Raw genomic sequence first — 13,956 nt, 5'->3', positions numbered from 1 at the left:
GTTGTTGTACAGTTAAAACAAACAAACTTGTTGTTGTTCTTGTACAGTTATAACAAACAAAAAACTTGTATGTTATTATTATTGTCGTTGTACGGTTAAAACAAACAAACAAACTTGAATGTTATTGTTACTGTTGTAGAGTTATAACAGACAAACAAACTTTATGTTATTATTATTGTTGTTGCACAGTTATAGGAAAGACCTTGTACGTTACTATTGTTGTTTTGTACAGTTACAACAAAAACACAAAGTTCTATGTTATTATTGTTGTTGTACAGCTATAACAAACAAACTTGCATGTTATTATTGTAGTTGTAGAGTTATAACAATCAAACTTGTATATTATTATTCTTGTTGTTATACAGTTACAACAAACAAATAAACTTGTATGTTATTATTATTCCTCTTGTACAGTTATGACAACCAACAAACCTGTAAGTTATTATTGCTGTTGTTGTTTTATAGTTAAAACAAACTCGTATGTTATTATTGTTTTTGAGCTACAGATATAATAAACAAACATGTATGTTATTAATGTTGTTGTTGTACAGTTATAACAAACAAACTTGTATGTTATCATTATTATTGTTGTACATTTATAACAAACCAACTTGTATGTTATTATTGGTCTTGTTGTACAGTTATAACAAACAATCAATCTTGTATGTTACTCTTTTTGTTGTATAATTACAAGAAATAAATAAATTTGTATGTTATTATTACTGTTGTTGTACAGTTACAACAAACAAACTTTATGTTATTATTATTGTTGTTGTACAGTTATATCAAACAAACAAACATGTATGTTATTATTGTTGTTGTTGTAGAGTAAAAACAAACAAACAAACTTGTGTTATTATTGTTGTTTTACAGTTATAACAAACAAACTTTATATTATTATTGTTGATGTACAGTTTGAACAAACAAACTTGTATGTTATTATTTTTATTCTTGTACACTTATAAGAGACAGACAAACTTGTATGTCATTATTGTTGTTGTTGTACAGTGACAACAAAAAAACCTATACTTTGTTATTGCTGTTGTACAGTTATCACAAACAAACTTCATGTTATTACTATTGTTATTGTACAGTTAAAAGAAACAAAAAACTTGTATGATATTACTGTTGATCTTATACAGTTTTAACAATCAAACGTGTATGTTATTATTATTGTTGCAATGTAGTTATGAGAAACAAATTTGCATGTTATCATTATTGTTGTTGTACAGATATAACAAACAAACTTCTATGTTATTATTGTGTTTTTGTAGAATTATAACAAACAAACTTGTATATTATTATTGTTGTTGTTGTACAGTTATGAAAATAAAGAAACTGTATGTTATTATTGTTGTTGTTGTAAAATGACAAAAGAAACTGTAAGTTATTATTGTTGTTGTTGTTGTACACTTAAAATAAAGAAACAAATTTGTATGTTATTTTATTGTTGTACAGTTATAAAAAACAAACGTTATGCTTTTACTATTGTTGTTGTACAGTTATAACAAACACACAAACTTGTATGTTACTATTGTTATTGTTTAGAGTTACAAGAAACAAACAAATTTGTACGTTATTATTATTGTTGTTGTACAGTTATAACAAATAACCTTGTACATTATTATCATTGGTGTTATACAGTCACAACAAACAAACTTGTATGTCATTATCATTATTGTGCTATTGTTGTTGTTGTACAGTTATAACAAACAACGAAACTTGTAGGTTATTATTGTTGTTGTCATATAGTTATAAAAAATTATATCTTATTATTATTGTTGTTGTACAGTTATAATAAACAAACTTGTATGTTATTGTTTTTGTTGTATAGTAATAAAAACAAACTTGCGGTATTGTTGTTTTACAGTTATAGCAAACAAAGTTTTATGTTGTTATTTTTTGTTGTACAGCTATAAAAAAGAAACTCGTATGTTAGTATTACTTTTATAGTACAGTTATAACAAACAAACTTGAATGTTATTATTATTGTTGTTGTACAGTTATAAGAAACAAACAAACCTGTATGTTATTATTGTTGTTATTTTGCAGTTATAACAAACAAATTTGTATGTTATTATTGTTGTTGTACAGCAATAACAAATAAACTTGTAAGTTATTATTGTTGTTGTTGTTTTATAGTTAAAACAAACAAACTTGTATCTTTTAATTACTGTTGTTGTACTGTTTAACAAATAAACAAACTTGTGTGTTTTTCTTATTGTTGTTGTACAGTTATAAGAAACAAACTTTATGTTATTATTATTATTGTTTACAGTTATAAAAACAAACAAACTTGTATCTTACTATTGTTGTTGTTGTACAGTTACAAGAAACAAACACATTTGTATGTTATTATTGCTGTTATTGTGCAGTTATAACAAACAACGAACCATGTATGTTATTATTGTTGTTGTCATATAGTAATAAAAATTTATATCTTATTCTTCTTGTTGTTGTACAGTTACAGCAAAGAAACGTGTACATTATTATTGCTGTTGTTGTTCAGTTATAATAAAGAAACGAACTTCTATGTTATTATTGTTGCTGTTGTACAATTAAAATCAAACAAACGTGTATGTTTTTACTGTTCTTGTAGTACAGTTCTAACAAACAAACAACCTTGTATGTTATTATCGTTCTTGTTGTACAGCTTTAACAAACAAACAGACCCTTATATTATTATTGTTATCGTTGTACAGTTATAACAAAGGAACACACTTGTATGTTATTATTGTAACTGTTGTACAGTTATAACAAAGAAACAAACTTGTTCTATTTTTCTTGTTGTACTATTGTAACAAACAAAGTTTTATGTTATTGTTGTTGTTGTACAGTTATAACAAACAAACTTGTATGTTATTACTGTTGTTGTATTACAGATATAACAAACAAACATGTATGTTATTACTGTTGTTGTTCAGTTATAACAAACAAAATTGTATGTTATTATTGTTGTTGTACAGCTACAACGAATAAACTTGTAAGTTATTATTATTGTTGTTCTTCTATAGTTAAAACAAATTTGTATCTTATATTTACTGTTGTTGTACTGTTATAACAAATAAACAAACTTGTGTGTTATTCTTATTGTTGTTGTAACTGTATACAAACAAACTTGTATATTATTATTGTTGTTGTACAGTTATTACAAACAAATTTGTATGTTATTATTGTTGTTGTATAGTTACAGCAAACAAACTGGTATGTTCTTACTGTTGTTGTTGCACAGTGACATCAAACAAACAAATCCGTATATTATCATTATTGTTGCTGTTGTACAGTTATAACAAAAACAAAATTTTATTTTATTATTATATTTGTTGTACAGTTATAAGAAAACAACAAACTTGTGTTTTTATTGTTTGTACAGTTATAAGAAAAAAACAACCTTGTGTTTTTTATTGTTGTTGTACAGATATAATAAACACAAAATTGTGTTTATACTTTTGTTGTTGTACAGCTTTAACAAACAAGCCTGAATGTGGCTATTGTTGCTGTTGTACAGTTATAACACAAAAACAAACTTGTAGGTTATTATTGGTCTTATTGTACAGTCATAGCAAACAAACTTAAATGTTAGTGTTGTCGTTCATGTACAGTTATAACAAACAAACAAACATGTATGTTGTAGCTGTACAGTTATAACAAACAAACACACAAACATGTATGTTGTTATTGTACAGTTATAACAAAGAAATTTGCGTTATTATTGTTGTTTTACAGTTATAACAAAATTTTATGTTATTATTGTTGTTCTTGAACAGTTAGAACAAACTAACAGCTTATGTTATTATTGTTGTTAAGTTATAACAAACAAACTAAAATAAACAAATTTGTGTTGTTATTGTTGTTGTGGTACAGTTATGACAAAAAAGAAAGTTGTATGTTATTATTAATGTTCTTGTACTGTTATATCAAACAAACGTGTATATTATTATTGTTGTTGTCCTGTTTTAACAAACAAACATACTTGTATATTATTATTGTTATTGTTGTACAGTTATAAGAAAGAAACTTGTATGTTTGCTGTTGTACAGTTACAACAAAGAAACAAATTTGTATGTTACCGTTAGTGTTGTTGTGCAGTTAATATAGAACAAACTTATGTTATTACTGTTGTTTTATAGTTATAGCAAACAAACATGTATGTCATTATTATTGTTGTTGTACAGTTATAACAAGCAAACAAATTTGAATCTTATAATAGTTGGTATTGTACAGTTAAAACAAACAAACTTGTATATTGTTATTGTTGTTGTACAGTTGCAATAAAGAAACAAATTTGTATGTTATTATTAAAACAAAATCAATTATAACAAAAACCAAAATTCTATTTTATTATTATATTTGTTGTACAGTTATAACAAAGAAAGAAACTTGTAAGTTATTATTGTTGTTGTTGATCAGGTATAGCAAACAAACTTGTATCTTACTATTATTGTTGTTGTACAGTTATAACAAACAAAGTTGTATCTTATTATTGTTGTTGTTGTACAGCTACAAAAACAAACTTTTATGTTATTATTGTTGTTGTTGTACAGGGACAACAACCAAACAAACATCTATGTTTTTATTGTTGTTGAACAGTTATAAGAAATAAAGTTGTATGTTATTATTATTATTGTTGTATAGTTACAAAAACAAACTTAATGTTATAATTTTTATTGTTGTTTTTGAGTTATAACAAACAAATTTGGATGTTACCTATGTTATTGTTGTACAGTTACAACAAACAAAGAAACTTCTATTTTATTATTAATGTTGTTGTACAGTTATAACAAAGAAACACACTTTATGTTATTATTGTTGTTGTTCTACAATTATAACAAACAAACTTGTATGTTATTACTGTTGTCGTTCAGTTACACAAACAATTCTATGTGATTATTGTTGTTGTTGTACAGATACAGCAAAAACAAATTTGTACATTATTATTGTTGTTTTACAGTTATAAGAAACGAACTTGTATGTTATTGTTATTGATGTTGTACAGTCAAAACAAACAAAGTTTATGTTATGATTATTGTTGTTGTACATTTATAACAAACAAATGTGTATGTTATTATTTTTGTTGTTGTACAGTTACAAAAAGAAACAAAATTCTATGTGATTATTATTGTTGTTGTACAATTATAACAAAGAAACAAATTTGTGTTATCACTGTTGTTGTTGTACAGATATAACAAAAACAAATTTGTATGTTATAATTCTTGTTGTTGTAGAGTTACAACAAACAAACAAAATTGCATATTATTATTGTTGTACAATTATAAAAACAAACTTGTATGTTATTATTCTTGTTGTACAGTTATAACAAACAAGCCAAGAAAGTTGTATGTTATTATTATTGTTGTACAGTTAAAATTAACGACAATAAAGTTTCCTCCTTGTGGCAGAAAAATGAAAGAAATATCTCAGAAGAACGTTTGTCACAAATATACCACAACAAGGTAAAAATACTAACAAGTGTATTTGCAGCGAGCTATCGAAGTGCAGAGACGTGAGACACATAATGACTTGGTGACCCCGACTTCTCAATCAAACGGTTTTGTTATCTCTAAAGCGTCCTTCACATTCCACTAAATGCGTAATAGATCCTTGATTATGGTCCTTGGGTTATCAGAGCGCCCTCTCTTCATATCGTGTATGTACGTGTGTAGGTACAGGGTCGGCTTAGCTGCTCATTAGCTAACGTTTGTTATCCTTTGCAGGAACTCGTTTCACAGCTCGTCAGTACGAAGTAAAATAGTTCTACTTCATTTAACAAACAACAGACCGTTCTTTGAAAGGGACTAATACAGATATCATTTCTTATAGAAGGGAGAGTAACAAAGCCTTCAATCTAGGCTAAAGCTAATGAAACCCTAAGCCTAAAAAGATGCGTATGACGTAATGCATTTCAAGTTGCTATAGGTTACATCTGTCTGGCGACGTTTTGTATCTGTGTTTACGTATTCATGATAATGTTAAAACATTTTCCTAAAAAAAATACCTCTTTTATTTTATTTCCGTTATGCTGGAAAATGTTGTATATGATTTTATAGAGCTTGAAATATAAATGATTTATAAAACGAAGGAAAAACTACTATTTTATCTATGGTAAACGTTTCTGTTATTTATGATTTCGTGCGATATACGAACGTGATCTCAACAACACACAACGGTATCTTATTCCTATAACGAAATGTGAATAAAACATTTATATCATATACGTAAAGCGTGTCTGAACTATATACTTATTAGCATAGAAGAAACATTTTTTTCTCTGAAATTAAATTAATTACTAATGAATGTGAGAAAATATTTTCCCTTCGTCTTACTTCTGTTTTACAAGTTACGTATTATAAAGAATACATTCTTGAAAGTTCACCTTGAAAAACTCTTGTAATTAAATGAACATAAGGTTCTATGATGTCAAATAGTGCTTGTTGTCCATGCGAGTTGGCCCGGTATGGCCAAGCGTGTTAAGGCGTGCGACTCGTAATCTGAGGGTCGCGGGTTCGCATCCCCGTCGCGCCAAACATGCTCGCCCTTTCAGCCATGGGTGCGTTATAATGTGACGGTCAATCCCAATATTCGTTGGTAAAAGAGTAGCCCAAGAGTTGGCGGTGGGTGGTGGTGACTAGCTGCCTTCCCTCTAGTCTTACACTGCTAAATTAGGGACGGCTAGCACAGATAGCCCTCGAGTAGCTTTGTGCGAAATTCTAAAACAAACAAACAAACCATGCGAGTTATGTTGTAGTCCTTGGACTATAATATTATCCTAAACAATATAATGTTGTAATCCTTGAGTTGTGATGTTATACTAAAACGATATAAAGTTATGTTGTAGTCCTTGAGCTATGACGTTATATTAATACAACATAAAAATGTTATGTTGTAGCCCTTAGACTATAACATTATACTAACACAATATACAAATGTTATATTGTAGTCCTTGAGCTATGACGTCATACTAATACAATATACAAATGTTATGTTGTAGTCCTTGAGCTATGATGTTATACTAATACAATATATAAATGTTATGTTGTAGTCCTTGAGCTATGATGTTATACTAATATAATATACAAATGTTATTTTGTAGTATTTCCTTGTGAAACACAACAATATTGTACCCTGATATCACTTGGCTTTACAAGTGTTATTATTTAGTTCGTGTGAAATACCAAAATGGTGTATCGTATATACCATTATATAGTCTATGATGGGTATACATTATTTTATAATCTGTGTTGGGTGTGATATCGTATATATTATTTGTGAATTGTACAAGTGGTATTAGAGATTCTTTGCTGGGTATGCAAATACTATGTAACAGAGTGTATGGTACGTGACATGTTTAAAACGTACGAAGGTGATTTTATCTTCTTGTATTTCTGTGATTTACTTTATTTTAAAAGATATAAATTTGTGACAGTATTATATTACTGTTAACGGTGGAAACAGTTTAACTGACATTTCCGTACAGTTAACACGTTTAGTACTAATGACGGTGCTTTAGCTCAATATTAATTCATGTAAAGTCTTTGAGTTGATTATCACGTTTTTAAATACATATATGTTTGTTTTCAATGATTTAATTGTTTTGTAGTTCCTGATATCACACAATTAAAATATTTTATTACCAGAGTGAGTAAAAACAAAATGAAACAGATGTTCCTACCTTTACATCTTCAGAACTTGGAATGCAGTTTTCCAGGTGTAGAACTTGTCGTAGCTGGAAAAAAGAAAGAAAATCTTTACTAAGCAGGCCTTCTATAACTCTCGACAAGGTAGGGCTTTTCTCGAGAGGAAGACAGGGGTAACATCTGAAGCTTTACTTTATCAGATTGGCAATCTTACAAGAACAAGTTAACGGAAGAATTTTAGGGTATATTATATATACAAGGACCACACACTTTAAAGGTTTACGTCGAAAATATTCCAGTACGGTGATATAGCCAGCCTTAAGTGATAGAACAGTAAGGTGACTCAGTCGTTTTTTATGGATTATAAATCAATAAATAATAAAGATAAAATACATATATGTTGAACGTAGGTAATCTAATACACATTAACGGGCAATGTTTGAAACTGGAAAACCATGGAGATAAGTTTCAAAGTGTCAGTGCATTATTAAAGACACGAATTGGGAAGATCAGGGAAGATTATTTTGACCATAAGTGTTGTAAAAGATATTAACTGATAATTATTGAATATATGGTTAACTGTTGAAGAAACAGCTTTCCAGTTTTGTCAGTAAACAGTGCAAGAAGTTTAACATCCAGTTAAATAATAACGTTAAAACGTTATTAAAACATAACGTTTGTGAATGGATTATAATAAGCTTAGCTTAGGAAATGTCATATTAAGCTTTGTTATGTGTTAGTTTTCTTCAAGTTGGATATAGATTATAAATGGTTTATACAACTTCATATCAGACTCAGCAGTAAGAGAGATTTAATATCGTTGTAATGTAAAACATTTTACGTGGTCCAAAAGTGAAGTTCGTTAAGCCTAAACGTTTACCGACTTGCACTGGATTGCAGATGTTTGTAACACATTCAGCGATTTTAAGGACATAAAAAAACGGCAGATCTTTCAGACGTACTATCCGTTCCATGTTAAGCTACACAACGGGATATTTGTGTTGTGCCCACTATGGGCATAAGAACCCGGTTTTTAGTGTTATAGGCCTTCAGAATCACTGCTGAGCCATTGGTGGGAGGAGCTAAGGTGTAAAAAATATGGAACTGGGATAAAATGTATGACATAAACTAGAACAGAATGATAATAAAGTTGATAAAAATACGTTAAGACTGATGAAAAGAATAATAATAGTTTATTAGGTAAATAATGGGTTAGAATTACAAAATAAAATGATAATTTGGTAGATAAGTAATGTATAAAACCCGAAGACCAGATGTGTAATTATAAGGTAATAAATACGTGAAACCAGAAAACCAGAGGTATAATTTAGTAGATAAGAAATACATAAAACCAGAAGATCAGTGAATTAGTGGGTTTGTTTGTTTTAATGCAAAGATACACAACGAGCTATCAGCCTGTTACAGGGAGTCTAATCTCGATTTTAGCATTGTAAGTCCCTAAGCGGGAGCGATTTAATAATAATTTAGTAGGGAGGAAATATGTTAGACAATGAAACCAGAGACAGTCTAGCAGATAAAAAAAAAAGAAGCGAAATTAGTAACTAATAGGCCTAGCCAGCGTGTGTAATAAAAATCACACTATACTACAAATGTTTACGTTCATTTTTATCTATCATTTCAAAATTAGGGACAGCTAGCGCAGATAGCCTTCGTGTAGCTCTGCGCGAAATTCAAAGAACAAAACAGAAACTTTTTTACATACATTTTCTCTTGTTTTATGATTTTTTAAAACATATTTTTTACAAAGATTAGCGTAGTTAACGTTCTTACGAACGTACTCGTAGGCAAAACTATCATATTAAGCGTTTTACTGACGTTGTTTTGGAAACAAAAATGTATACAGAAGTAGAAAATGGAAAAGGAATGACCTTCGTTATAAGTATCTTATACTAAGTTGTTTGTTTTCTGATTTCGCGCAAAGCTGCACGAGGGCTATCTGCGCTAGCCGTCCCTAAATTAGCAATGTAAGATTAGAGGGAAGACAGCTAGTCATCACCACCTACCGCCAATTCTTGGACTACTCTTTTTCCAACGAATAATAGGATTGACCGTGACATTAAATCACCCCCATGGCTGAAAGGGCGAGCATGTTTGGTATGATGGGAATTCGAACCCGTTACCCTCAAATTACAAGTGGAGTACTTTAACCATCTGGCCATGCCAGGGCCTATGTATTAAGTTTAGTCTGTACAACGACATATAAAAGTAGGGAAAATTTTATGCTTTCACGTTTAAACAAGTATACCAAAAGTATTTAATACTTTTGAAAAAAGTGAATGGTTTTACGACCACTTTCAGTGTATTTAAAATTATCAAATTTAGCGGGTTTCAAAGTAGTTTTAAAATACTTCGTTTTCGAACATTCGTTGCTGTTGGCATCATAAGCCCTAAGACATCGCTTCGCCACTTGAGGTAAAGGGGGTTTTTAAAGTACTAAACTTACTTGTCTGGTGGAAATTTCCAAAATAATCCCTCTAAACACAACAAAAAATAACCCTTTAAATTTATTTCACATTTAGTGATTTAACCGATACATGGTCAAGCAGTATCAGTAAATATAAAAACACGTATGAACTGTAATAAACTAGTTACTTTGCCTACAACTGTAAAATGTTGCGCTAAGCTGAAAGGTGTTTTTTTAGTTCCGACACCTATCCAACTGATAAAAAGAAGAAAAAATACATATATATATATACACACACAAACTATTTGAGTAAAGAATTCGGGCCCCTATGTGTACTGGTAACCTGAGCCAAGTTTTTACAAGATCAGCCCGTCTTCTAATGTTAAAGGACTATTAGTATGGCCTGGCTCTCACTAAGACAGCTTCCTTTCTCTGTGCTTACTAAGACACATAACCTTCTCGTGTTTGTGCTATTTTGAGCCTAAGTCGTAGCTCATCCAAAAGGATTGAAACAGGGAAAGAAAGTGAGAGTTGTGAGTTATCAGGATAAATTGTCAGTGACTCCCTTCTTCAGCTTTCATTGTGCATTAACACTTCAAGATGGAAATAAGGCGACGTAGTTCACATTCCCATACGTAAGAAAAACCAAACTTAATGAGGAAGACGAGAAACTTATTTTCACACGCAACGAATCGAGTGTTGACAAATGTAAAAAAAATAATAATAAAGAATCGGTTAAAGTCGGGTGTCGAGAACTTCCGATTATCAAACGTTTGTTGACTATTGGTTTGTTTTGAATTTCGATCAAAGCTAGTTGAGAGCTATCTGCGCTAGCCGTCCTTAATTTAGCAGTGTAAGACTAGAGGAAAGGCAACTAGTCATCACCACCCACCGCCAACTCTTGGACTACTCTTTTTCCAACGAATAATAGGATTGACCGTGACATTAAATCACCCCCATGGCTGAAAGGGCGAGCATGTTTGGTATGATGGGAATTCGAACCCGTTACCCTCAAATTACAAGTGGAGTGCTTTAACCATCTGGTCATGCCAGGCCGTTTGTTGACGAAGTTTAATGTTTATGATTTAGAAGAAAAAGGGATAAGACCTTCAAAAAACAACAACAAACAATACAGTGTTCCCTTGAAACAGCTATGAATACTGTGATAAGTCTATCTGACGTCATAGGTGTTTCTAAGGGACAGAAAGAGTTAAAACCTTATATTCAAGCGAATTTTCATAAACAAAGCAATGAGACACATGTCAACTACAGCCGATGCATAGTCGTGATGTACCAAATGTACTGTCGCATAAATTTGCATTTGTAGGTGGCGTGATGCTATCGAAAATTCATCATTTTTGTGAAGTGTACGTAGCTGCTTTTTATGACTCAAAATGTCTATTTACTCAAATCATAAAGATATATTCATATCGGGGATATTGTACCATTATATTAAATACACCAATAGCACTGAGAGAAAATAATATGGATCTACTTGAGACACGAGGACCATCAAGAAGGAGACTTGCAATAGGTCGTACAATACTCGTACTAAACAAAGCTTGGTGTCTTGTAACGGGGGAACATCTACGAAAACATAAGTCAGTCAGTGTGAAAAAGCGCCAAAGAGCTAGGCAACAGTATAGAACGTAATACAAAAGATCACATTGTGCATGTTCGTTCAACTGCCTGATACCTCAAACAGCTAGAGAATAATCATTTCCACGTCGAATTTTATCATCAAAAAATCATTACTACATCAAGAGCTGTCAAAGGAATAGTCACCATTGCTATGTTAAAAGTTATCACCAGAAAACCAACGATACATTAAAAGCTACACCAAAACAACAAATGTAACATTAAAAGCTACAACAGAATAGTAAATGTTATGTTACAGTTACCATCAGAACAGTACTATCGTTATTGTCACATAATGCTATTTAAACTTATTTCGTCATAAGGGTCAACGATGTTAAACTCAAGTGCTATCTGAAAGGGATATATTTAAACATTAAAATCATAGAACGTGGTGTCTCTAGAAACATTCTAACTGGAAGGAATGATTCTAATTAAACACACACTACCAATATGCAATTAATTTCGTAACATTGTGCGTCCTATTTATACTGAATGTTATTATGATTGTCATGGAAACGTTTTAAGTATACCATATCGTATTATATAACCACAATGGATACATGATTCATCCCTACACCAGTAGAATTTAGTCTGATTTTAAAAAGAGGGAAAAAAAACGATAAAGATATAGATAATTTTATTTTTTTATACCATAACAAGTCCTATCTAATAGAGTTAACCCCGAGATCACTGCATCCGGGATACACCAAGACAAAACCAACGTATAAACTATTTCAAAATGATTGAAAAGAAGAAAGAACGTGGCTCAACTTGTAATGTTTAATTCTCAACTGGAGTTGAACGTCCATGGAACAGGTTATAAATATTTCCAAATACCATCTGCGACAGATATAGCTAACGATTCTGAGCCCGTTAAGACGTCCTTCTTTTTATTTCACTCGGTAAACAAATATAACAATAGTACATAAAAGGTGAATGTATGATTATTTTCCTTAACAAGGTTGTACTAATACAATTAATATAGGGTTGCTGGTACACTGGTACACCGTCTTACAATTAAACACAAACCATTGATGCGTGTTTTTGTTACAGCAAAGCCACATCGGGCTATCTGCTGAGCCCACCGAGGGGAATCGAACCCCTGCTTTTAGCATTGTAAATCCGTAGACATAACGCTGTACTAGCGGGGGGCAAACATAACCTACCATTGATGCAACACAGATGAGAGTAAAGTTGGCTAATTCATAGTAAAAATACGAAAATAACGTTTATTTGTTTTTAATTTCGCGTAAGGTTACACGTAGGTTATCTGCGCTCACCATCCCTAATTTAGCAGTGAAAGACTACAATGAAGGCAGCCAGTCCTCATCACTTACCGCCAACTCTTGGGCTACTCTTTTACCAATGAATAGTGGGATTGACCGGTACATTATAACGTCCCCACTGCTAAAAGGGCCATCATGTTTGGTGAGACGAGGATTTGAATCCGCGGTCTTCATATTACGAGAGAAGCGTCCTATCCACCTGGTCGTACCGGGCCTGAAGTAACGTGGTCAGGTGTTACCGTAGAGTCCCAAATAATTTCACTAACGTTATTGTTCCACAACTAGAAGTTAGTGTATAGGAAGAGCTCAGGTGTACTTTAACAGTTAAATACATTAATTAATCCTGATATAGATAATCGAAAACATCAATGTAGTAAAGAAAGAATAATAACATAGTGAAAGTCTCTGTTGGATTTCGGGTTGTGGGTTTGAATACCGTCGCTAAACATGTTCAGCATTACAATCAATGACCAATCTGCTCGATACCTGTTTGTTTTTTAAATACAATCATGACATGTAGTTTAAATTCACCAAAGACTTAAAAACTGAGTTCATTTAAAAACTTTATAGAAAAAAAGCGAACATAAAACTCATATAACATTTTAGCAAAGTATTATGTAGGGTGTGTTGGTACACATGTTGCACGTGAACTTGTATGTTGCATGTAGAAACAACACACAAGCTGAGCTGAACTTTTAACCTGCGCGTGCGCACTTTATGTAAATCGTGGAGTAACAGATTCTTCACATCAGGGGTATAAGGTCTCAGAAGGAAGGTGAAGGGTGTTTTTCTTTTTGTTGTTTTTTTTACCCTCTAAACACCCACTAGTGTTAGTACGTATCTGGTATGTATACGAATATGTTAACATGTATATTACCTTCTTTAATTTCGAACTACTGTGATTTTCGTGACCTTGTGTTCCAAGATGTGGTATGCAAAACACTACAAGAATTCTTTATTGAATATTTTTACC

At 31.2% G+C, this 13,956-nt stretch overlaps 1 protein-coding gene across 3 annotated transcripts in view; it reads right to left on the bottom strand.

Moving 5' to 3' along the window:
* Positions 1 to 13,956, bottom strand: part of LOC143225335 (uncharacterized) — a 331,508-nt gene that overhangs the window by 130,794 nt on the left and 186,758 nt on the right. For all 3 annotated transcript variants that reach the window (XM_076454555.1, XM_076454553.1, XM_076454554.1), the window contains exon 2: positions 7,670 to 7,723. The gene's annotated coding sequence lies outside the window, so the exon portion shown is untranslated. The remainder of the gene's footprint in view (positions 1 to 7,669; positions 7,724 to 13,956) is intronic.

This window comes from Tachypleus tridentatus, chromosome 9 (assembly GCF_004210375.1).
Source record: "Tachypleus tridentatus isolate NWPU-2018 chromosome 9, ASM421037v1, whole genome shotgun sequence".
Lineage (NCBI taxonomy): Eukaryota > Metazoa > Arthropoda > Merostomata > Xiphosura > Limulidae > Tachypleus > Tachypleus tridentatus.
The sequence above is the reverse complement of the archived record's forward strand: the minus strand, read 5'-3'. Positions and strand labels throughout refer to the sequence as shown.